At 37.4% G+C, this 26182-nt stretch overlaps 1 long non-coding RNA gene and 1 other non-coding gene across 2 annotated transcripts in view; both read left to right on the forward strand.

Annotated features, from left to right (window-relative positions):
* LOC139037067 (uncharacterized) overlaps nt 1-26182 on the forward strand; it is a 173734-nt gene that overhangs the window by 22774 nt on the left and 124778 nt on the right. The gene's annotated exons all lie outside the window — the stretch shown is intronic.
* Nucleotides 23698-23804, forward strand: LOC139031551 (U6 spliceosomal RNA). Its single transcript, XR_011484049.1, has one exon. It is a non-coding gene; the product is annotated as a U6 spliceosomal RNA (small nuclear RNA).

A 26182-nucleotide genomic window follows, 5' to 3' on the forward strand; every position in this document is an offset into this window, starting at 1 on the left:
CTTTGCTGACAAATATCCATATAGTCAAAGCTTTGGTTTATTCCAGTAGTCACATTTGGATGTGTGAGTTGGACCATAAAGATGACTGAGCACCAAATAATTGATGCTTTTGAACTATGATGTTGGGGAAGACTCTTGAGAGTCCCTTGGACTGCAAGAAAATCAAACCAATCAATCCTAAAAGAAGTCAATATTGAATATGCATTGGAAAGACTGATGCTGAAGCTGAAGCTCAAATACTCTGGCCACCTGATGCAAAGAGCCAGCTCACTGGAAATGATCCTAATACTGGAAAAGATTGAAGGTAAGAGGAGAAAAGGATGACAGAGAACAAGATGGTTAGATGGCATCACCAACTCAATGGACATGAGTTTGAACAAACTCTGGGAGATGGTGTAGGACAGGGTAGGCTGGCATCCTGCAGCCCATGGGGGTGCAAATAGTCAGACACGAGTGAACAACTGAACAAGGACAACGATAAGATCTTCAGGATTTCCCTGGTGGCTCAGTGATAAAGAATCCACCTGCCAATGCAGGAGACCTGGGTTCAGTCTGTGGGTTGGGATGATCCTCTGGAGAAGGAAATGGTAACCCACTCCAGTATTCTTGCCTGGGAAATCCCATGGACAGAGGAGCCTAGGGGACTATCATCTATGGAATCATAGAGTTGTACATGACTTAATGACCAAGCAACAACAACAACATATGGTCTTTTTTTTTTTTTTAACATATGGTCTTTACCCCCAAAAAGAGGTAAACTCTTCTGTCCATGGAGTTCTCCCTGCAAGAATACTGGAGTAGGTTGCCATTCCCTCCTCCAGGGGATTTTCCCAATCCAGGGATAGAAACTGAGTCTTCTGAATTGCGGGCAATTTTTTAACTATCTGAGCCACCAGTTAAGTTCAGTGCAATTCAGAGGTTCAAGATTTTCAGAATTTTCTGAGTCCAGCCAGATGGACTTCCCTCCCCTCCCTAATCAATATTGTCAGCTCTACGTAGAAGACGTGGGAGGATACACATTCAACTTGTTCTGTGATTCTGCTAACAGAGACAATTAAGATTTGTGACTTGTTTACCTATTTCTGTCCCCCAGTTAAAAGACACAGTATTAATTTTAAGTTTTACCAAAATTGCAGTTTGGGCAAGATGCAAATTTCTAAGAAAACAACTGATTCTCAGGTTTTCAAACTTAATGTTGTAATGATGAATATTCGAATTACTTTCAGAATATTTACAGAATTTATCAGACCCTTTTTCATTGCTGATGAAGATTGCTGGTGATGTTTTCCCTCTATCTGGATCAGCCATGCCAACTGTTTAATAACACTATTAGTGTTTTCAAAGTCTTTATTATTCACTCTATTGGAAAATGGTCTCTATTTCATTAATGTTTACTCTAATTTATTATTTATTTCCTTCTTTTAAGTTGTGGTGTATATTCTGACTACTTGAAATAATAAGATAATTGATTTTCAGCTTTGTTCTTTTCTAATATATACATTCAAAAATAACTTTATATATATTGTAATAGCAACACAAAATTGGTATGAAATATTTTCTTGTAATTCAAATTATAATTTTTACTTTTATTTCTTATTTGATGAATGAATATTACTTAATTTCTAAAACTGGGAATTTTAAATAAAATAGCTATTTGTTATTGATGTCTTGTTTAAGTAAACTGATCACAGTTTACATAGTTTATTTCCTCTGGCATTTGCTGTTTTATGAGCTTAACATCCGATCAATTTTAACAAATGGTTCAGTGATAGATACTATGTATTTCTTGTGATGTGATTTTTAGATATAGTCAGTTAGGTTACATTTGTTAATTAACAATGCTCAAATTTCTGCTTACTAATTTTTCATCTGCTTTTTTGTTGCATGACTGGGACAGATTTGCTAAAATAAACCATCACGTGGTTTTTGTCTGTACTTTTACTCCGGCAATTTTCACTTTCAATACTTTGATGATATGTGTTTAATTATATATAACTTTAGAACAAGTTCATCTTGTGTATTGAAACTTTGTTATTGTTATTGTTAATTGTTATCAAGCATCTCATTTTATCCTGTATGATTATGTCTTAAAATATATTTGTTGGAAGTTAGTATACCTATGCAAACTCTCTCTCCCTGGATGAATCATCAAATTTTCTTTATGCGAAATAGTTTGAAATTTTAAAATATTTCACTTTAAAGATATTTTTCTGGCTATATAATTCATCTCATAAGTTTTGGAAAAGTCTTGAGCACTCAATCTTCGCCAATTGTTTCTTTCTCTGCTTCCTCTTCATTTGGGATTGCAGCTATGTTTCCCACATGTTCAGCTCATGTCTGTGTTTCTGTCATTTTCTTTCTTGTGTGATTTTGTCTGAATTTTCATTGTATCTATCTTCTGGCTTATCATCTAGACTTTGTTATTTTTAGAGTTCTATCAAGCTAATATTTAATCATCATTAGATTCATACCATTGTAAATTTATTTACATCCTATTCATGTACACACTTAGATCCTTGACTCGACCTGCATGTATGAGCTCTCAGTTCTGTAGGCTGAAACTCCAGGTGGTTTTGATTGGATTCTCTGTTTAGGGTCTCCCTGGGTCAAAATCAAGGTGTTGGCAGTACTGCGCTCTCATCTGCAGGCTCTGGAGAAGAATCTGATTCCAAATTCATTCAGGTTTTGAGTTCAGCTGCTTGCAGTTGGAAGATAGAGGTCTCGGTTTCCTTTCTGGCCAGCAGATGGGAGCTTTCAGCTCCTAAGTTGCCCACATTCTTTGACATGTGGCTCCTTCCAAGTTCAGAGCCAGGAACAGTAAGTTAAATTCTGAATGTCACGATTTGAATGTCTGTCTTCCTCTTCTACTACTGACAAAGAAAATTGTTTTTAAACTGTCCATGTGGTTAGACTAGTCCCACCTGGATAATCTTCTTATTGTAACATCAGCTAATTAGTAACTTAATTACATCCCTTTGCCACATAACCTAACGTCATTGCAGGAATAATGAGAGATGGAAAATGTCATGGAGCCCTCTAGAATTCTGTCTACCCACAGTTCATTTCAGATACAGAATTTCCATTTGAATTTTCCCTAAATTCTCCAACTTTTTCTCTTGTTTCTTAAACATATTGTTTCATCATAGTCATTTAGAGAATGAGGCTGATTACCCCAAAGTGTGAATTGCCTTATACATGTTTTTCTGTAGCTTCACTTTTCCTCCCACAGGCTTGGCTATTGTTTTTTAATGCCTTTCATTGTGTATAAAACATAGATCTAGTTAGAGGCACTAGATGACTTTGTCTTCCCTCACAGAGGGTGTATTTATACTTTTTATTTTATCAGACATTATGGCTAGCAAAATTCATCTGAGATTGAGTTGATGTGACAAGGTTTAAATCTTTAAAAGGAATGCTCTCACTAAGATTTATCTAATTGCTTTTTTTAAGGATTATATATTATAGCCTGTGATGTTTATCAGCTACTTCCTGCTTGATGAGACCTGAGATTCAAACCTCATCTCCTTCTTTAGAAATTGCTCAGGGTCCTACTCTACTTACTTAGTTGCTTGTAAGCTGTTTCCTGCTCAGCTTTTCTATCTCACATCCATAGTTTTAAAATTATTGAATGCATCAAAGAATGAAGTATTATGAAATATTGGTCTCCACTTGCTTGACTGATTTTTTGTCCCTGATTTGAATGTCTCTGGGCTTTCCTGATAGTTCAGTTGATAAAAATCTGCCTGCAATGCAGAAGACCCCAGTTCGATTCCTGGGTTGGGAAGATCCTCTGGAGAAGGGATAGGCTACCCACTCCAATATTAGTGACTCAGCTGGTAAGGAATCTGCCTGCAATGTGCGAGACCTGGGTTCAATCCATGGGTTGGAATGATCCCCTGGAGAAGGGAAAGACTACTTACTCCAGTATTCTGGCCTGGAGAATTTCATGGACTGTATGGTCCATGGGGTTGCAAAGAGTCGGACATGACTGATGGACTTTCATTTTCACTGAATGTGTCTTGTCTTCATTGTATTAATAGCTATCTGATGTCTCAAACAGTTGAATAAATAGCTGTTTAAATAAATTGAGATTATCTAGCTGACTTTAGAGATTTGACAAGTGAGTATACACAATGTAATCATCACCACAAAATGAAGACATAAAACATTTCTACCACCATGAAAGGTATCTATGTGATAATCCCCAGTTGTCCCCCACACTCAACCCCAGAATCTTATTGATCAACTGGCCACCACAATGGATCTGTTTTTACAGAATTTCACATGAACAGAGTTTCACAATAAGATTTTGTTTTGTCTTTGTTTTTCTGACTACTTATTTCAATGTAACTTTTAAAAAAATTCATTCATGTTGCTACACATACCAGAAACGTATTTCTTTTTATTACTGAATATTATTCCATTATATGAAAGAGTTTATGTGTTTATCTAGTGACAAATATTTGTGTTGTTTCAATTTTTATATTATAAATTAAATTGCTTTAAATATTTTTGTGCAAGGTGTTGCAGACATATGCTTTACTTTATCTGGAGTGGTGGTACTGGACGTTAACTTAAGTGTATATTTAGCATAATAGAAATGGTCCACTGATTATCAAGTAGATCTATAGTTTTATATTTTCAGCAATGATGTATGAAGATTGCAGTTGCTCTATATCCTAGTCAACATTTAGTATTATCAGCATTTTAAATTGTAGCCATTTTAGTAAGTGTAATGACATTACATTATGTCTTTAACTTGCATTTTTCTTAAGAATAAAGTTGTTGAGCATTTTCCCATGCTCATTAGCCATTTGTTCACATTCTTTGCAGTAATACATGCATAAATAATTGCCACACTTAGTTGGGTTTTTAGCCATATACTGACTATTGAGTAGTTAAGTTTCTTTAAACATTCTAGATACATATTTTTGGATATAAAAATTATGTATTTTATTTTTCATATGATTAATTAATTCTTTTTACTTCTGGTACAAAATCGATCCAGATAATGCTTTGCTCAGAAAATATGGTTTTATAAGCTTTGTCAAATCTGGGAATATTTTTATAAGACACAAAAATAGCTCAGGATTAACTTATACTTTTGCTTTTACCCAGGCTGCCACTCTGCAAGAAAAAAAGGTAAAATAAAACATAAGTTACTAGTATTTGTATTTTTATAATATGTAAAATAAAATAGGTGATATAATAAAATACAAAATTTAGTCATGTAATAAAGAGGTGACCCAATGACTACAAGGCCTAGTTTTGTGTGTGTGTGTGCATACCACAGAGTTATATAGAAAAGATTTAGAATAAATGTAAAAGGATTTTTTATTGGCTCTTCATCTCAGTGATGTCATCCATGTAATTGTAAAACATAACATTGAAGAGAAAGCATACTATGAAGGACTAAGGAAATAACACTCAGCTTCTGTTACGGTCATTTTCTTAAGCTGTTTTTCCTTAGTTTTACAGAAATTGAGTTGAAATAATGGTTCTGAAATATTCTCCTATATTAACATTTTCATCAAGACTTCATCAAGAGGACTGATTGAAAGGGATTCTCTTATTTCACACACTCACCAAACCTTAACTGAGAAGTAGAATGTAAATTCTAACCAGCCAAGCATTTTTGTTTATTTTATTCATTTTTATATCCTGGAAGCCCAGCACAGATGCTGATATATATAAAAAAAAAAATACTCAATAAATATTTGTTGAATGAAAGATGAGGGAACTGCCCTCATAAAATTCAGATATTAAAGATTAAATGAGAAAAAATAACAAAATAAAAACTAGTATTATCAGGGGGTCCTCATGCTCTAAAAATCTGGAGACTGCTGACTTCTGGTCTAATGAATTACAGGATTTTTATGGATCTCTAGAAAATGATGTCATTTTGGCCAGATACATACTTCTTCAAACCTAGGATGAAGAGGAAAATTTTATACATGTGGTCCTACATATATATTTTCTTAGTAACAAAAAATAGAAGTACCCTTCTGGCATTTGACAAATACCATCAAAGTGAATAAATGGGAATTAATCACATGTGGTCATTAGGACTTGATGTTTGCTCATCTATACTGAGACTGAAATCAATCAAATGAACCAGTCTGTGTGCAAAATGTCAGTTGATTCTGGGCTTGCAAACAATAAAGCTAATAAAATTACTTTTATTGAGCCCAGATATTATCAAATTAATAAAATACATGGGGAAGGGCTTTTAAAAATCAATTTTATTTCCGTACTCATTTTTTAACTAAATAAAATTAAATTCAGGCTTTGCTCTTATGCTTTTGTTTTCCTGTTTGTTTTGCTGTGCACCTTGATACATTGATATTCTTACTGCTTGATCTATTGCAATAACCTTTTAACACGTTTGCCTGTCTTGAGAGTCTCATCCATTCAGTTTAGCTCAAATGAACAACACCACCTCAGTCTCTTCTGATCAAAAACCTGCAGGGATGCCTCATCACATAAAGAACATAGTCCAAATTCCTCTTCCTTCAAGAAATGATTCCTGCTGCTTCTGGTGGCGGTGGTTTTTCGCTAAGTTTTGTCTGACTCTTTTGTGACCCCACGGACTGTATCCCACCAGGCTCCTCTGTCTGCGGGATTTCCCAGACAAGAATACTGAAATGGGTTGCCATTTCCTCCTCCAGGGAATCTTCCTGACCCAGGGATCGAACTGGAGTCTCCTGCATCACAGGCGGATTCTTTACCACTGAACCATCAGGGATTCCCTGGTGAACTTGGAGATGTAAATATTTAAAGGAGGAAGTCTCAGTTGTAAGTGCAGCTGAGAATCCAGGAGGAGAAAAAAGCTCCAGTGCTTATGCTCGTCCCTGAATAAATTAATTAGAAATCCTGGTGTAAATCCTTTTAAAAAATAAAATAAAATTCTATTCCACAGCCAGGACTGAAAATAGCCCCTACGTTAAAGGACTCAGTATGTGCAAAAACATAGAAATGTTAAAGAAACTTGAGTAAATGAATTTCACACAGTACACTTCCATGTGGACAGCTGTGAAGATTAACTGAAGACCAGGAGATTAAGATAAAGTACCAAAAAGTAAGGTGATAGACGTAAACAGGGACAGAGTGGGAAAAGATTTTTTTTCAATTTATATAATGATATAAATGAAAATCCACTGGAAAATTTTAAGCAGGAAATGGGGAATCTGATTAAGTGAGAAAAGTACTCTGCTAACTGTAAGTAGAATAAATTATTGGGCTTAGACAGAAGCTGACTGTAGTCCTCTGTGAATATGACTTGGAGACTTACCTGTTGCAGGGGATAAAGAGAAAAGCCTGTGAGAGATGCCAGGGTTGCATTTGCAAGGAACTGTTTCTGAGTTTAGCTATCTGGCTTACTTTAAATCTAAATTTTAGTATCTTTGTGACGAAAGGAATTTAGTTCACAAAATACATCTAAAATTAAGAATGATACAATCTTAGAGGTTTTACACTACAAACATCCTTATTTCAGTTTCCCAGCTTCAGAAACCTAAATTCTGAGGCTCTGTCTCCACCTTGTATTCATCACATGTAAGGTGTGATGACATCAACACTAAGCAAGAACTTCCAGGTCAAAGGACACTGTTGTCATGTGATTTTAAGCAGCCTTTTTGCTCTTATTAATAGAATGCTCATCCACGCTATTGGGGGGAAATTCAAACAGCTGTTTCTCTCATTTCTTTTGAACCTTGAGAAGAATAAGTTTCTGAGGATGAAAGTGCAAAATATAAACCCCATCTCACAAGGAGAAAAGCAAAAGTGTGCATACCTCTATGTCCTATACCTCAAGATATATAGATGTGTGTGTGTGTGTGTGCACGCACGCGTATGTGGTCAGTCGTGTACAACTCTTTGCAACCCCATGGACAATAAACCACCAGGCTCCTCTGTCCATGGGATTTTACCAGTAAGAATATAGTGTGGGTTGCCATATCCTTCTCCAGGGGATCTTCCCAATCCAGGGATCAAACCCACATCTCCCGCAGTCTCCTGCATTGCAGGCAGATTCGTCACCACTGGGCCATGGAGGAAGCCCTGTACCTCCAGGCTAAGAAGGCTTCAACACTCCTTCTTACTGCAAGCTAGAGACTCAGAGTGTTCCACCAGCTGCATGAGATTGAATAGGGCCGCCTCTGAGCAGTGACCTTTCTTCCACCCTGCGGGAGACAAAAGCACAGGGCGGATTTGGCCTCATGAGGGCCCTTCTGTCTTGGTGCCCCAGGTGGCCAAGTTGCTGAGCGTCTCTCCTGCCAGCTCTCCAGCAGCTAAGCTAACATCCTCCACTGGTCCCACGTAGCTGAGTGCCCTGGGTGTTTTAGTTGGGACTAATCTCTCGTTCCCAAATGGGGACAGGAATACGATCACACTTCAGCCCACTAAGAAAAGCATAAGTGGGGAAGTAAAAACTTTGCAGGTGTTCTCCCTAATGGACTCAAACACTGCAGCTTGTGTATACTTTTATTTGTGAAGTGTTTTTCCTCTGTCTGCATGTTTAGAATAAGACTAGTGTAAAGCACTGCTGTTTAATTACTAGCAGGGCCAAAGGTTTCATTTGAATTCAAGATTATTTAAATAAAAACATTATAAATGAAGTGCTGTTTTCTGTCCAAACATGTAAGAACACCTTTTCTTGCTGAGATCCAATGCTGTTACAGAAGAATTATATGTTGTTTTTTGTGTTTGGACTGGATTTTTTTCTTTAAAATCAGGATTTCTATTAAACCACTCATTATTTTAATCATGCCTAATTTTAAGATAAAGCAAAACAGTGGAACATGCTTACAGATGAGTATTTCATTTATACCAATACCGATTGTCTTCTATACTAGTAAGATGGCAATATTACTGATCTGTGATTGTAATCATACTTATTATCATGATAAAAATGTACATTAAAACCACCTTAGGGACTTCTCTGGCAGTCCAATGGTTAAGAATCTGTGCTTCCACTGCAGGGAATGTGAGTTCAATCCCTGTTTGAGGAATTAAGATCCTGCTTGCCGCGAGGCATGACAAAAAAATCAAACCAAAAAACCTTACGTTTACATATTACTTATTACTTTTTGAAGCATGTGTTTATCATCAATCAGAAAATATGTATTGAGCAGCTACTTAGTTCTGAGCACTGTACTTTAGATGTTAGGGACTGAGGTTAATTTGGAAAAAGACTTGAAATACCTGAAGTAGCATAACTGACTCAATAGACATGAGTTTGAGCAAACTCTAGGGGATAGTGAAGGATACGGAAGCCTGGCATGCTGCAGGCCATGGGGTTGCAAAGAGTCGGACATGACTTAGCGACTGAACAAGAAAATCACACTGTGATATTTTATTTATCCACTTATCTATCTGTGTAAATATGTATAGCCTCTTTACCAAAAACAGAGAGACAGCTTACTAGATAATATTGTGAAAACTGTCACAACTTTCTCAGAGCTATATCTTCATCCAGGACATTTAAAAGTCCAAGAAAATAATTTATAAGCATTTTCTTTCTCAACTGCACTGTATATCTTCTTGAATGAGGGAAAGGCATAAAGAAAACAAAATTGCAAAATGCTCCTCAAAATACTCTCCTTTTAGTAATCATTCGTCCACCCTATGATGGATTAAGGAAACATTTGTGGTTGAGCAGATGAGCCATGTGAAGAAAAAACAGGACAGTTGGAAGATGCATTCAGGTAACAGGTAGTTGGGCAGGGTGACTAGTTAGGGCTTTCTTTTCTTGGCTTGGTTAAGATGACCAAATTTTATTCTGAAAAATTTAGCAAAGATGGAGTGCATTAATCCATGTTGAAACATATGCATTTTAGCAAAGAATTGAATACAAAAAAGTTTGCAGTTGTCAAAGAAGTACCCTGCAAAAGAAGAGTTACATGCCATCCTCATGGAAGAGCAATTCATTCATTCATTCATTTGCCTCTCAGTTCAGTTCAGTTTCTCAGCTGTGTCCAACTTTTTGCGACCCCATGGACTGCAGCACTCCAGGCTTCCCTGTCCAACTTCCAGAGCTTGCTCAAACTCATGTCCATTGAATCGGTGATGCCATCCAACCATCTCAATCTCTGTCATCCCCCTCTCCTCCTGTCTTCAATCTTTCCCAGCATCAGGGTCTTTTCCAGTAAGTCAGTTCTTCACATCAGGTGGCAAAAGAATTGGAGCTTCTGCTTCAGCATCAGACCTTCCAATGAATATTCAGGACTGATTTCCTTTAGGATTGACTGGTGTGATCTCCTTGCAGTCCAAGGGACTCTAAAGAGTCTTCTGTAACACCACAGTTCAAAAGCATCAATTCTTCAGTGCTCAGCTTTCTTTATAGTCCAACTCTCATATCCATAAATGACCACTGGAAAAACCATAGCTTTGACTAAATGCATTTGTCTCTAAGTACATACAATTTTAGGTATCTTCACATGCTTCCCAGGTGGCGATAGTGGTAAAGAGTCTACCTGCTAGTGCAAGAGACACATGAGACACAGATTTGATCCCTGGGTCAGGAAGATCCCTGGAGAAGGAAATGGCAACCCACTCCAGACTTCTTACCTGGAAAATCCTATGGACAGAGGAGCCTGGGGAGTGTCAACGGGGTTGCAAAAGAGTCAGACACGACTGAGCACACATACACACATCCCATGTGAGTTTGAGAAGTGATGATTCAAGTTTTGTTGATTCTAAGGAAGAAGTGCCTGCAATTAACTAATGAACGTGATGGGGGGACTTTGTTAGATTCCCCATTTCTCCACCTTCTTTTCTCCACCTTCTTTTCTCCATTTTCCTACTTTTGTCTCTGGCAAAGTTCACATGTTCTTAGGAGGGAGGTCTCTTCCTAATGATGCTCACATGTTTATAGGGAACAGTACACATATGAAAGATGACCAACTTAAGGCATTAGATTTTAGGCCTTCAAACCTATCTTTTGTTATGAAAAACAGCTTATTAAATGTCTTAATAATGCTCCTCACATTCATAAGGCTACATTTTTCATTTATGTTTTATAAATCTAAATGGCATGATATATCAAGAAAATATGGGAGGCAAAGTTAAATAAATAAATACAACTGCAGCTGAAAACTGTCTTGCTTAATTTTCTTCAAACTATTTTGTTTAGTGGCCTTTATGTGTACTAGTAAAATAAACAAAAGCACTTCACTTTGCTGATATTGAATTGGTATAAATTTTAAATATTCTTAAACATGATCTTCCTTTGGTGATTATATTAGTCAATGAAGTTGCTCAGTCGTGTCCAACTCTTTGCGACCCCATGGACTGTGGCCTGCCAGGATCCTCAGTGCATGGGATTTTCCAGGAAAGAATACTGGAGTGGGTTGCCATTTCCTTCTCCAGGGGATCTTCCCGACCCAGGGATCAAACCCCGGTCTCCCGCATGGTAGGCAGATGCTTTACAATCTGAGCTACCAGGGAAGCATATTAGTCAATAGCAGTAACATTAATGATAAAACCAACATTCTTTGTTTAGTTTAAAATGAAATTTAAATTTGGACACAGTTGAAGGAAGGAGAGGGTGGGACAAGTTGAGAGAGTAGCATTGAAATGTACACGTTACCATAAGTAAAATAGATAGCCAATAGAAATTTGTTGTATGACACAGAATATAAAGCCAGTGCCATGTGACAACCTAGAGGGTGGGATGGAGGGGGAGGTGGGAGGGAGATTCTAGAGGGAGGAGACATATGTATACCTATGGCTGATTCACCTTGATGTGTGGCAGAGACTAACACTATATTGCAAAGTAATTATCCTCCGATTTAAAATAAAGCAAAATTAAAGAAACTAAGTTGATATACCATGTGGAAAGAGTTTACTTTATTAAGCATTTGTGAACATTCAATTTTTTTTTAAATTCACTTTTTCAGGTTTATTTTTTTTTAAAGTCAGATCTTTTCACAAACAACTGAAATTATTCAAAATTATTTTCAGAATAACTTTGAAGCATTAGTGGGAGCAGAATAAAAGAGCTTTTAGATAATGACAAGGAAGAGTCTTTTCTCAGAACTCAAGCAAATGAATTAAATTTGTTTAAGGCTTCCCACTCCAGTATTCTTGGGCTTTGCTTGTGGCTCAGCCAGTAAAGAATCCACGTGCAGTGCTGGAGACCTGGGTTTGATCCCTGGGTTGAGAAGATCTCCTGGAGAAGGGAACGGTTACCCACTCCAGTATTCTGGCCTGGAGAATCACATGGACTGTTTAGTCCATGGGATCACAAAGAGTCAGACATGACTGAGCGATTTTCACTCACTAAGTCTTCCCAGGTGGCTCAGAGGTAAAGAATCCACCTGCCAATGCAGGAGACACAGGAGACATGAGTTTGATACCTCGGTTGGGAAGATCTCCTGGAGGAGGAAATGACATCCCACTTCAGTATTCTTGCCTGGAGAATCCCATGGACAGAAGAGCCTGGTGGGCTACTGTCCATGGGGCCGCAGTCAAACATGACTAAGCCACAGAATGTGCATGCATTTATCTTGGTATAATTATAAATGGAAAATATTAGAATCAAACTATAGAGAGAAAAATGAAAAGGATTCTAAGCATAGATAATCAAATATGATTTTTTCTTTTTTTTAAATTTTGTAACTAAAGCAATAGGTTTTTGAGGCTGTCATTCTTTCTAACAACTTTAAAAAAAAATTCTGTTAGTCTTCATACCTGAATTCACAGTTATAATAATCTACAAACCCTAAATTTTACCAACAAAATGCTGCAACACAAAAAATTGCTAAATAACTAAAGAACTAAGTTTTACCTACCATGTGTATTTACTGTAATAATTCATTCAGGATTATAGATAAGTAGCATTAATGTGATACAATTGTTTAGTGTGAGTTGATTTATACAAAACCATAGTCACTCAAGGTTATTGATCTCTTAGGAATTAAGGTGTCCTTGGGTCACAGTCTAAGAATCACTGAGAAAGGATTTAGTAATCCATAAATTACCTGCAGACCACCACAATATATGATCTTGAAAATGTTTTCCTTCATTTTTTTGGAAGTCCCAAATATCTAATATTCATTATTTGAAAAGGTGATTATGAGTTTAAACGAATGTAAATTATTCCTTCTGTCTGTGGGAAGGAAAGTTGCAATTAGCTATAATAGTAAGATTTCAAATATAAGATGAGGGTATTGTTGTTGTTCTACCTATAAAAGTGGGATCCCAGTTTAAAAGGTTCCTCCTTTTGTGTTCACAGTGACGTTTCACAAGGACACTGATCCCACGGAGAGATATGGTGCATAGAAGTCAGTGAACATTGAAAGAATCAAATACAAGGAATAAAGAGCCAGTTCAAATGAAGGAATGTTGTCCTCTTTAGGATACTTGTAAAGTAGAAATTCGGAGTTCTATTTGGATGAAAATTACTTCTGTGGGATAAAAATATTGACTCTAGTACTTGACACATAGTTAGCATACATGAGGCACTCTATAAAGCTTATCCATGAATTAGCAATCAGCTGTTACCTGAGGGGTTGTTGGGTCAAGCCTACCCAGGATGTCTTTAACTGTGCGATGAGATTTCTTAACCTTGTCCATGTGCTTTGGGGCTTCCCAGGTGTCTCAGTGGTAAAGAATCCAGCTGCCAATGTGGGAGACACAGGATTGACCCCTGGGTCAGGAAGATCCGGTGGAGCAGGAAATGGCAACCCACTCCAGTATTCTTGCCTGGAAAATCCCATGGACAGGGGAGCCTGGTGGGCTACAGTCCACGGTGTGGCAGACAGTCAGGCACAAATGAGCACAGAGTAAGCACCCATGAGCATGAACGACCCAGAAAAAAAGTGTGTTGGTAACAAGAAAGCTCCAGAGGCTGTCTCAGCATCTCCAATGCCCTTGCGAGTTCCTTGCTTTCTGGTAGAATTTGCAGTCTGTTTCCACTTTGTGGGACCTTCTGACTTCCCACCTTTTACCAGATCTTTCCCCACATTATGTTGAAATTAAGTGTTTATTTTTTAATTTACTTTTAATTGGAGGATAATTTTTTAAATTTTGGTTTCTGCTGTACAACAACACAAATCAGCTATAAGTATACATACGTTCCTTCCCTCTTGCGCTTCCCTCCCACCTCACCCTCATCCCACCCCTCTGGATCCACACAGAGCTCTGAGCTGAGCTCCCTGCACTGTACAACAGCTTCCCATTAGATATCACATGAAAAGATGCTCAAAATCTCTCATTATGAGAGAAATGCAAATCAAAACTACAGTGAGGTATCACTTCACACTGGTTATAATGGCCATCATCAAAAAACAATCTACAAACAATAAATGCTGAAGAGGATATGGAGTAGACGGAATCCTCTTGCCCTGTTGCTGGGGATGTAAATGGGTCCAGCCGCTATCGAAGACAGGATGGAGGTTAAAAAACTAGGAATAAAACTACCATATGACCCAGCAGTCCCACTACTGGGCATATACCCTGAGAAAAATATGATTCAAAAAGACACAAGTACCCCACTGTTAACTTTTTACATGATGGTCTTCTCTGTTATACTGTAAGCTATTTGAATGCAGATCAAAGTCTTCTTTTACACTGGTCTCGTGCCTAAATGTGAAGGACAGGGAAGCCTGGCATGCTACAGCCCACGGGATTGCAAAGAGTCGGACTCAACTTAGCGACTGAACAACGCAGGCCTCCTCTTTTGCGAAGTCTTACCGTCTTATCTGACCTCATCACAGCCATCCGAGGGGCCTGTTTCAAACCCAAAGTGGATTGTATCTTTATTTTATTAAAAGGACTGAAAGGCTTCCCCTGGTGCACATGAGAACACCTAAACTTTCCCATGGTCTGACCCTTGTCATCTCCATACTCTTTGTGTATGCCCCTCCTTTTTGTCCAACGTCCTTCAATCCTACTACTTTCTTTCAATTCCTTCAATCAGTCAAACTCTTTTCTATTTCAATTCTTCTTGTCCCTGAATTCCTTGCCTGACTCCCATCTCTGCCTCTATGACAGCTCAGCCTTGAGATCTCAGTTAAAACATTAACTGTTCATGAGCGTCTTTCCTTATTTTCCCTGTTTTAATAAGCCTATCTGCTGTGCACTGTGCTTTTTCCTTTACATGAATGGTTGGAATTTATAATTGGATATTTATTTGTGTGAACTTCCTGGGGTCAGGGTCCATGTCTGTTCTAATCAACATAATAAAATTAGCCTTTATCATGGTAACTGGCACATAGTATATTCTTATTAAATATTTATTCAATAAATGAATGCATCTTTGTTTTGTTTTCAATTATGTACATTCTGAAGGAAAGAAGAGACTAAAAAATGCAGTGGATTAAAACAGTTGATGAACAGTTTTAGAAGGCAATAAGAACTTGACTTTGAACGGTAACATAATTGCTGGGAAGATGGAAACAGGAAGTATATGTTTGTGGGAGCCTGACTGAACCAAAACGATGGAAATAAAGCGTCAGTTCATACTCACTAAACAAGAACCTCTTAAAATATAGTTGCCCATTTTAATGTTTGCAGAATGTTCCTATGTGCTGCTGCTGCTGCTGCTAAGTCGCTTCAGTCGTGTCTGACTCTGTGCGACCCCATAGACGGCAGCCCACCAGGCTCCCCCGTCCCTGGGATTCTCTAGGCAAGAACACTGGAGTGGGTTGCCGTTTCCTTTTCCAATGCATGAAAGTGAAAAGTGAAAGTGAAGTCTCTCAGTTGTGGCTGACTCTTAGCGACCCCATGGACTGCAGCCTACCAGGCTCCTCTGTCCATGAGCAACAGGCTACAAAATAATGCACCGGATGCAGTAGGGGTTTTTGGAGGCTGACTCAGAAATCAGACATCTTCTTCCCTCTGAAAACCTTTCAGGGACCAATGAAATAGTTATTAAGTGTTACCAAGTATAACTGGAAGTTTTAACTCTGTAAATAATAGTATATACAAGCAACAAACTCTAACTGATAAGTGATCAATATGATGATATTTGATGGTATTGAACAGGTAAAAGAGAAATTTCTGGGCCTGCTTCTTCTAGCCATTTGCTTTGTTGTGAGTCAGACTCAAGTAAACTCTTAGCAGTTTTTGTTGTTCCTTCAAAATGTTCAAGACAAGTTACAACAGGAGAGATATTAGCCTATTTTGTTACTTGCCAAAGATGTGAACAAACTGAAAAATATCCCTCCACCTAATTGAAACATTATTGACTGTTTTTTGTACCAAAAAATCTATTTCTGAAATCCTTTTAAAACTCTATTCATTTCCTGATTGATTTGAAGGAAATCAGTTTAAGTCAGTTAATGAAGAAAAAACTCAGGACAATTTGTTGCTGTTTTTTGGTCACAAAGTTGTGTCTGACTCTTTGTGACCTCATGGACTGCAGCATGGCAGGCTTCCCTGTCCTTCACCATCTCTGAGTTTGCTCAAAATCATGTCCATTGAGTCAGTGATGGCATCCAACCATCTCATCGTCTGCTGTCCCTTCTCGTCCTGCCTTCAGTCTTTCCCAGCATCAGGGTCTCTTCCAATGAGTCAGCTCCTCACATCAGATGGCCAAAATATTGGAGCTTCAACTTCAGCATCAGTCCTTTCCATGAATATTCAAGACTGATTTCCTTTAGCATTGACTACTTTGATCTTCTTGCTGTCCAAGGAACTCTCAAGAGTCTTCTCTGGCACCACAATTCAAAAGCATCAGGTCTTCAGCACTCAGCTTTCTTTGTAACCCAACTCTCATATTTATCCACAACTATTGGGAAAATCATAGCTTTGACTATACAGACCTTTTTCAGCAAAGTGATGTCTCTGCTTTTTAATGCACTGTTTAGGTTTGTCATAGCTTTTCTTCCATTTTAGCATAGGGCATAGGTATAAACTTTAAGTTGTGAAGAAAAAGAAAGGGATAACTTATGTTTTTTGTGTATTCCGTTTTTTTTTTTTTAATTTATTCTTATTTCTTATTAAGCTGCAGAGTTGTCAGTTTTCTGGTCTGCATGAACTCCTCACAAAAAAACAAAAACAAACAAACAGAAATACCTGCTGCTTGTTACCATAATACTTTTGTATATGTTAAGAATTCTCTACAGATCCTGATGTTATGTGACTCCCATGCAGTGCAGTTAAACACAGGGAAGACCAAATGTCTGAGTTAGTAAACTAGATATACTGGTCCCTTATTATTTCCTTTTTTTCTTTTTTTTCCCCTGAAAAACTCATTCTTGAAAAATGAAGAATTTACTATTACTCCCTTGACTCTGTAGCTGAAGTATAGTTTTTGACCAGTGAGGGACTGAACTTCCTTTTAAAAGTGCAGTGACCAACTGAATTGAATGACCTCCCCACTGGCCAAAACTGAAAAATAAAACTTCATAGGCATCATGCTTCCATCAACATCAGCCATCTGTTTGTGTCTACTCAGGTTCAGATCATTAACTCAGTGAGAAAAATTGCCAGATTTAGAAACAATCTGAATGACACTCTGAAACTCTTAAGGGAAACTAATTTTAGTATTGTATTTTAAATAACATAAAGGCAAGAAGGGGGTGACAGAGGATGAGATGGTTGGATGGCATCACTGACTCAATGGATATGAGTTTGAGGAAGCTCTGGGAGATGGTGAAGGACAGGGAAGCCTGGCGTGTTGCAGTCCATTGTGTTGCAGAGAGTTGGACACAACTTAGCAACTGAACAGTGATACAAGAATGATTTAAGCAGTCCCTGAGTCATTTCAATATGTTTTGTTTGTTCTATGAGTTAGTTCTCTGGGGAAACCAACAAAAGGTGGAGCACCGGCCAGAGCCATCCTTGAAATAAGACGGGGTAAGGTAGAAAGAGATTGAGCAATCTGTGGTTTTCATTATAAAATCATGCTCAGTTATCAATACTATCCAAATATATAGGCTTCCCTTGTGCCTCAGCTGGTAAAGAATCCACCAGCAATACGGGGGACCTGGGCTCCATTCCTGGGTTGGGAAGATCCCCTGGAGAAGGGAACATCTACCCACTCCACTGTTACGGCCTGGAGAATTCCAGGGACTGTATAGTCCAAGGGTCAGACATGACTGAGTGACTTTCACTTTCCTTTTCAACCAAGTATATGGAGCTGTGGAAAAATGTAGTAAGATACTATAATTTTCCTACTCGAGTCATGATTTTTAACCTTAGAAATACATTTCTTCTATTTTTAAAGAAATTGTTTCTAAATCTACCATTCTTTTTATTTAAATATATTGTATAGACCATGTTATGTTTTCTGACCACAAAACTATAAAATAAGTAATTGCCATTATAAAACCAGCCTTAATCAAAAATAAAAAGAAAAGAAGAAGAGAAAGGAAGGGAAAAAAAGAAAGAAGTTGAAAAATGTGAAAAGATTTATTAATAGCACACTCCTCCAGTATTCTTGCCTAAAGAATTCTACGGACAGAGGAGCCTAGTGGGCTACAGTCCACGATGTGGAAAAGAGTCAGACACAACTGAGTAACAAATACACTACACTATGTAATAGGAACTATCTACTATTTTATAACTGAATAACAAGGGAAATGTTTATTAGAATATTTAGGGTGCAAATAGATCTGTAATTATAGGGAAAGTTGCAGCATTAAACATATATATGTGTATATAAATATATCAGAAACATAGAAAGATCAAATTTGAGTTAGCATTCAAATTAAAAAGCTAGATAAAGAATAGAACAAGCCTAGAAATAGATGGAAAGAAATAATTTGTAAAAAGTGAAATTCACAAAATGAGAAAAAGGAAAAACATTTTAAAAAAACCCTCTAAAGCAAAATGATTTTTTGAAAAGACTCACATAATAGTAGCTTACAAATTTGATCAAGAAGAAAAGCAAGAAAAATTGCCAAATTACCAACTTTGAAATTGTAAAAGAGACAAAATTTCTAAGTGTTGTATTGATATTTTAAAAGATTGTAAGATAATCTCTATACTTGTTATGGATAAGATAGACTTTCTTGGCAGTAACTTATGAAGCTAAAGCTGTTTAGGTTCAAAAGTTTCTATAGTATTTCTAGGTCCTTGATTCTGTACCATCTTTAATAACTCCATCTATTAGTTTCTTTCTTTATACTATGTGCAAAATTGAGATCTATTAATGACACTAGATGAATAAGGCAACTTCAGAATTTCTAACAAAAAATAGAGAAAATTTCCTTATGATTTTCAGATAAAAGTGATTAAATAAGTCAGAAAATCACAACTCACATAACAAAGATAATAATAACAAATAAAAATCTCTATAATGTAAAACAGGAAAAACCAAGTTTAAAAAAGCACAGACTGTGCAAAGATATTAATAACACATCATTAAAACAGATGCACATCTTGAATACCTTTTAAGAGTCATAGGAATAAAAAGATTAACCTAAATATAACAGGCAAAGAAAACAAAAAACGTAAGGAGCTAATCTGAATGGTTAATAAATATGTAGATAAACACACAATCTTTCTTGTAAACATAACTGAAAAATGCAAACTGAAGCAGAAAAGAATTTCTCGTTCTACAGCAAAAATAATAAAATCTAGCAGTAAATATTTTGAGAAGCATGTGGAAAAATGGAATTTTCATATACTGCTGGTGGGATTATAAACTACCAGCAATTAAATTGACTACATTATTATGTAGTTAGCATAGCATATAACTCAGCAATTTCCCTTCAATCTAGAACTCTCAAAAAGGTACAAGAGTTGTTATTGTAATATTGCATACAATGAAGAACCAGGAAAAATGTCCAAAACACAAGTGAAAAAATATATCATGGTCTAGTACAAAAAGAAATACTGAAAAGCATTCAAAATGAATAAATTACATCTAAATACAACAACATGCAAAATCTGGGAGAAGGATTTTGAGAAGAAAAAAAAAAAACCCACAGAATGCAGAGCTCTTTAAAATACAAATTATATAAACTTTAAAATCAAATAATGTGCAGTTCATATAATATTGACTAATGCTGCTGCTGCTGCTAAGTCTCTTCAGTCGTGTCCGACTCTGTGCGACCCCATAGAAGGCAGCCCACCAGGCTCCCCCACCCCTGGGATTCTCTAGGCAAGAACACTGGAGTGGGTTGCCATTTCCTTCTCCAATGCATGAAAGTGAAAAGTGAAAGTGAAGTCTCTCAGTCGTGTCCGACTCTTAGTGACCCCATGGACTGTACCTACCAGACTCCTCCATCCATGGGATTTTCCAGGCAAGAGTACTGGAGTGGGTCGCCATTGCCTTCTCCTGTTGACTAATGCCAAGTGTTTAAAAACATAAGACATGCACTGGAGGACTTCACTAGTGGCCCAGTGGTAAAGAACCCATGTTGCTGTAAGGGGGAGTGGGTCCCATCCCTGGTCTGGGAAGATTCCACATGTCTTGGGGCAACTAAGCTGGTGTGCTGCAACTTAATTAATTACAAAAAATAAAATAAATGGAACACGCACTGGATTTACACATGCCATTTTTGGAATACGTATCTCCAAGAAAGGTGCGGATACATAAAGAAGACACTCAAAACAATTCTGATCACAATGACTAGGCATTGTTTATGAAAAACATAAACATCTGTAGTGCACAGGTAATGTGTACAAGAGCACTTTCTATATTCACAGTATATTTGAAGTATCTGAAAGTGTTAAACTAAATTAGGCAAGGCTGGGATTTCAAGGGACATAAATAAAACTTGAGCTAGTTAAAACTAGTAGAAAATTTATTGATTCCTGACTTTAAAGTACATAGGCAGCAGACATGAATGGATTCAACTGCTCAGATAGTATCATAAGTTGTCTTTTTTTCTTTCACTTTCCTTCTTTTCCTTGGATCTTAACCCCATATGCTTTCTTCTTCCTGTTTTATCTCAGCTTTTCACATCTTGTTTCATTCTGCCTAGCCCTCTCCACATGATGGGAGCTGGTTTAAGCCAGCTTCTCTCTTATAAGGCCTCTACATCCCATAATCTCACAAAAGGATGTAGTAGTAATCAGATCAGCCCTCAAAATGGCACTGAGGGATGCTGCATTGGACAAAGTTGCCCATGGGCAACTGGAGGGCAGGACGGAGACTGCCATTATGTATTAGTCAAATCTCATTGGCTGTTCATGTCTAGCATCTGTTCTCATTGGTTGGTGCCCTATTCTGAGAGATCAGCTCACATGCTTCCCTGGTTACTCCTTATTCTTGATGTTTTCTCTTGAAATGGGTCATTCAGTGGTGGTCTATTGTGTAGCATGTGAGGGCAGAGCTCTGATGAACAATCCAATGAAAAGGAAGAAGGAACCTCCCAGAAGGAGCTCAGGCAATGCAGACAAGATAACTGATAGCAAGCAAACACACACAACAGTAAGCTGACATAAATCCAATGTTAATAGGATATTTCAATACACTGTCCTCAGATTTTGACAGACTGACAACAAAAAATAAGGGTATAGAAAATTCAAGTAAGATAATAAATAAGGTAGAACTAATATGTTTCTATCCTGTGGAGAACACAGCTTCTCCCACTTTCATGAAAAAAAATGAATCATGCAATGGATGAAAAAATGCCTCAAGAGATCCCAAACTAAATATTTTTCAGGCTACAACCTGTGATTGCAATTCACTACACCTATTTAGTAATTAAAAGAAAACGAACAAATGAACTCAGAGAATAACATAAAAACTGGTACTCTAGAAAAACTATTGGGTCCAGAGGAAATAAGTACACGCCTTTGGAAATAAGGAGGTTCAGGAGAACACACATCCATCACTGTGTATGATTTTCTTCCAAAGTGTTGCTCATTATTTGAAAGCTTTCACCACTAGCAACTCATCATTATTCCCAATCTTTGTCCTCTATCAAGGGTTTGCATTGTTTAAGTATTAGAGTTTTCCTTTAAGAAATCTAGTGAGGGCTTTATTCCTTTAAAAATGCACACATACAGGTGCTTCCCTGGTGGCTCAGTGGTAAAGAATCTGCCTGTCAATGCAGGAGATGTGAGCATGCAGGAGTATCCCACACACAGAGGAGCAACCAACCCCATATGCCACAACTACTGAACCTGTGCTCAACAGCCCAGAAGCCCTGACTACTGAAACCTGCACACCTTAGAGCCTGCAACAAGGGAAGCCACAGCAGTGAGAAGCCTGGGCAGTTCAGCCAAAGAGTAGGGCCCGTTCCCCGTAACTAAAGAAAAGCCTGCACAACTATGAAGAACCAGCACAGCCAAAAATAAACAACTTTTAAAAAATGCACACATACTGTCATAAATTCATAGATATACACACACAGGCATGCACACATAATTATTGCATATGTTTCAAATATAACAAAAGCTTGTCCATCCCAAGCTTAGAATTTCTTCCTTAACCCTTTGATTTTATTTTGGCATCAAATACAAACCAGAAAATAATGTCTTTTACTTAATATTTTGACAAACCTCTGGTTATTATTCTAGCCTTATGTTCCTGACAATGATTCCCCCAGTTGTACTGTCTAATACTTACCCTGAAGAAAATTGTCATTTCCCTGAACAGAGACAAGCCTAGATAATCTCTAGGTTTTAGTGAGAGAAGAAGACCCCCTCTTGGGAAGAGTAGGTCAATACCTTCACTGACACGTGGAGATGTTTTCCACTCACTGGGAGTGTGTGCTGATCAATCAACAAGCTTTGATTCACCTTGATGGCATCAAAAGAAAAGTGCTCTAGCCAAAAATGCACATTATTTTTGGTTACTTTTCTGTAGATTCAGCAAGATCTGGCTGGGAGATTGAAGTATGACTGAGAAAAAAAAAAGGCTAAAAGGAAGTCAAAGCAAAATAAACAAAATGTAACCTGCACAAAGGAAAAAAAAGAAGTGTTTCTTACAACACGATGATACTACCTATATAGTCTACTAATGCTCATGAGGGTAGACATTCATCTGTCTTACTTCCCACGGTGGTCCAGACCTGCTTCTAGGAGAAACACAATCAATATTTGTTGACTAAGTGAAGACACAGTAGTTTATTTTTCATTTTGATTTCTTGCCTAGGTCCTAACCTATTTCTGTCTTGTAGAGGAAAGTTCTCCATTTGAGCTCTCCAGCGTGACTAGGGGCTGAGAGAGCCAACTTCAATACGTACTTGGATCTAACTTTCTAGCTTTGGTTTCATTTTCTTTCCTGAATATCTGACATCAGAAATTCTCCCAGAAGTCCTCATCCTCTGCCCTTACTCCTTAAAGTGAGTCTTAAAGGAAACTCATAATAACCCTCTCCCCAGGTAGCTCAGTGGGTAAAAAACCTACCTGCAATGTAGGAGATGCTGGAGATATGGGTTCAGTTGCTGGGTCGGGAAGGGCACCTTTCCCCTGGAGGAGGGCACTGCAATCCACTTCAGTATTCTTGCCTGGAGAATCCTATGGACGGAGGAGCCTGGCTGGCTACAGTCCATAGGTCGCAAAGAATCAGACACAACAGAAGCGACTGAGCAGACAGCACATAACAACCCATTGCTCAATAAAACTAAAATTGCCAGCAAGCGGTTTAACTGCTCTCAGTACCACTCAATGTTATGTGTTCTTTTAACATTTCTGCTTAATAAGAGGTCCCCTTATTCTTAATACAGTTCTTGTGTTTTCCTTACCGAAGGCACGTGAAAAGATGATCAGTTTATTTAATCAGCAGAAGAGTGCCAAATAAATTACAAGAAAATTAGCAGGATGGTTGAAATAGTTGAAATGAAAAACAGGGTGCTCGCTTCGGCAGCACATATACTAAGATTGGAATGATACAGAGAAGATTAGCATGGCCCCTGCACAAGGATGACATGCAAATTCGTGAAGCATTCCATATTTTAAAAAAAAAAGAGAGAGAGAGGAAAAAAAAAAAAGAAAAACAGGGAAAACTAGAACTCCCAAAAGGTACTGGTAAGACTATGCAGGCCTGCTCGGTCAGCTCAGTCATGTCCGACTTCTTGCAACCCTATGGACTGTAGCCCACCAGGCTCCTCTGTTCATGGGGTTCTCCAGGAAAGAATACTGGAGTGGGTTATCATTCCCTCCTCCAGGAGATCTTCCTGATCCAGGGACAGATCAAGTGTCTCCTACGTCTCCTGCATTGCAAGGCAGATTCTTTACACACTGAGCCATCAGGTAAACCAGGTAAGACTACACATTGATGCAAACAATTAGGCAAACTATTTGACAGTATCTATTTAAAGTGCAGCATATTAATATTCTATAGACAAGCAATTCCAGTCCTAGATATGAGCCTAATAGAAAAGGATACAAATATTCACAAGGAAAAATATGAAAAAATTTTATAGCAAAATTTTTCTATAATCAAAAAGAGATATAACCCCAATATTCATTAACAGTAGAATGGGCAGATGAATTGCAGTGAATTCACACAATAAGATCCTACATAATAACGCAAATAGGCAAATTTTTTTGCTACATGCAATAACTCAGAGGGAACTCTGGCAAAGAATGATAAGACATACTGAGTACATACTGCAAGATTCCAGCAGGCTTTAGTGATACTCAAAATGTATACATTATGTCTCTTTAAATAAATGCTACCTTCCAAAGAAAGGAACAGAATTTCCCTTGTTTAAATATATGTCTTGAATTCATCTTCTGGGAAGATGGAGTAGTGAAACTTAAGTACAGCTTAAATCTAGATGTTATATGTAAAACAAACATAAGAAGACTCTGAAAGGTAGAGAGAGTGAGCAGACTGTTTAGTGACCAGAGAAAAATTTGGTGGTCCAAGTCCCTGAATTTTTCTTTTTGCTGCATATATCCCAGACATGGAACTGTAGGTGCCAACAACCCTGAAAAAACAACAGCCTCAGACAAAAATGCCCCAATAAAAATCGACCCTCTATTTAACCATGGGGCCAGGAAAGAGGAAAACTAGCAAGCCAAAAAAAAAAAAAGAATCGAACATTTGTATCCTCAGAGTTCCAGAAGGAGAAGAATTTGGGACTGAAAAGTACTTGAGTGAATGAATGTAAACTTCTCTCCAATATGCCAAGACAAATAAACATGCAGATTTAAGAAGCTGAACAAATCCAAAGTGGGATCCATACCAAGACACATCATAATTAAGCTTCTGAAAACTAAAGACAAAGAAAAACCTTGAAAGCAGCCAGAGAAAAACAACATCTTATCAGTTGGAAAAAAAAAAATTATTAGAATTACAATGAATTTCTCATCAGAAACCATGGAGGGCAGAGGAAGTGACGTACTGTTTCTAAGGTGCCAGAAGCAAAGAACTGTCAACCCAAATGCTATACCCAGCAAAAATATCCTCCATGAATGAAGGGAAAATCAAAACAATATCAAATGAAGGGTAACTAAGAGAATATGTTGACAGAAGACATACCCTAAAGCAACTACAGGATGTCCTATAAACAGAAAAGAAATGGTTTTTTAAAAAGGAACCTTGGAACACTGAGAAGATGAGAGAAAACAGTGAACAAAAAAAATATGGGAAAATACATTGGATTTTCTTTCTTTTGAGATTTCTAAATTATATTTGATGATTGAAGTGAAAATCATAACATTGTCTGACATGGTTCTAAATGTATGTGGAGGACATATTTAAGACAATTAAAATACCAACAGCAGAGGGTAAAGAAACATAAAGTGAGGTAATGTTTTTATACTTCATATGAACTGCTAAAGTAATGATACTAGAAGATTATGATGAGATTTACATATTTAGTATGGATAAATCACTTAAAAGAGCTCTTCAAAGAGGTACAATCAAAAGTACAATAGATAAATCAAAACAGAGTTCTAAAAATTGTTCAAAAATTCTACCCAGAGAAATGGAAAAAAACAGGGAAACAACTATATATACTGAATTACTAGTCATTCTTCCAAAGAAATTAAGGCTTATGTTCACAAGAAAAACTATTTGTGGTTTAGTCACTAAGTCATGTCTGACTCTTTTGGAGTATAGCCCACCAGGCTCCTCTGTCCATGGGATTCTCCAGGAAAGAATAGTGGAGTGGTTTCCATTTCCTTCATCAGAGGATCTTCCTGACCCAGGAACTGAATCCACATCTCCTGCATTGGCAGGTGGGTTCTTTACCATTGAACCACCAGGGGAAGTCTGTGAATAGGTAGCTATACAAGAATATTTATTTCAACTCAATTCATTACATCCCAAGTTGGTAACAGTGCATGTATCTTGGTGAGTGAATGTTTAAACAAAGTATGATAC

This window comes from Odocoileus virginianus, chromosome 2 (genome assembly GCF_023699985.2).
Source record: "Odocoileus virginianus isolate 20LAN1187 ecotype Illinois chromosome 2, Ovbor_1.2, whole genome shotgun sequence".
NCBI classification, from domain to species: Eukaryota; Metazoa; Chordata; class Mammalia; order Artiodactyla; family Cervidae; genus Odocoileus; species Odocoileus virginianus.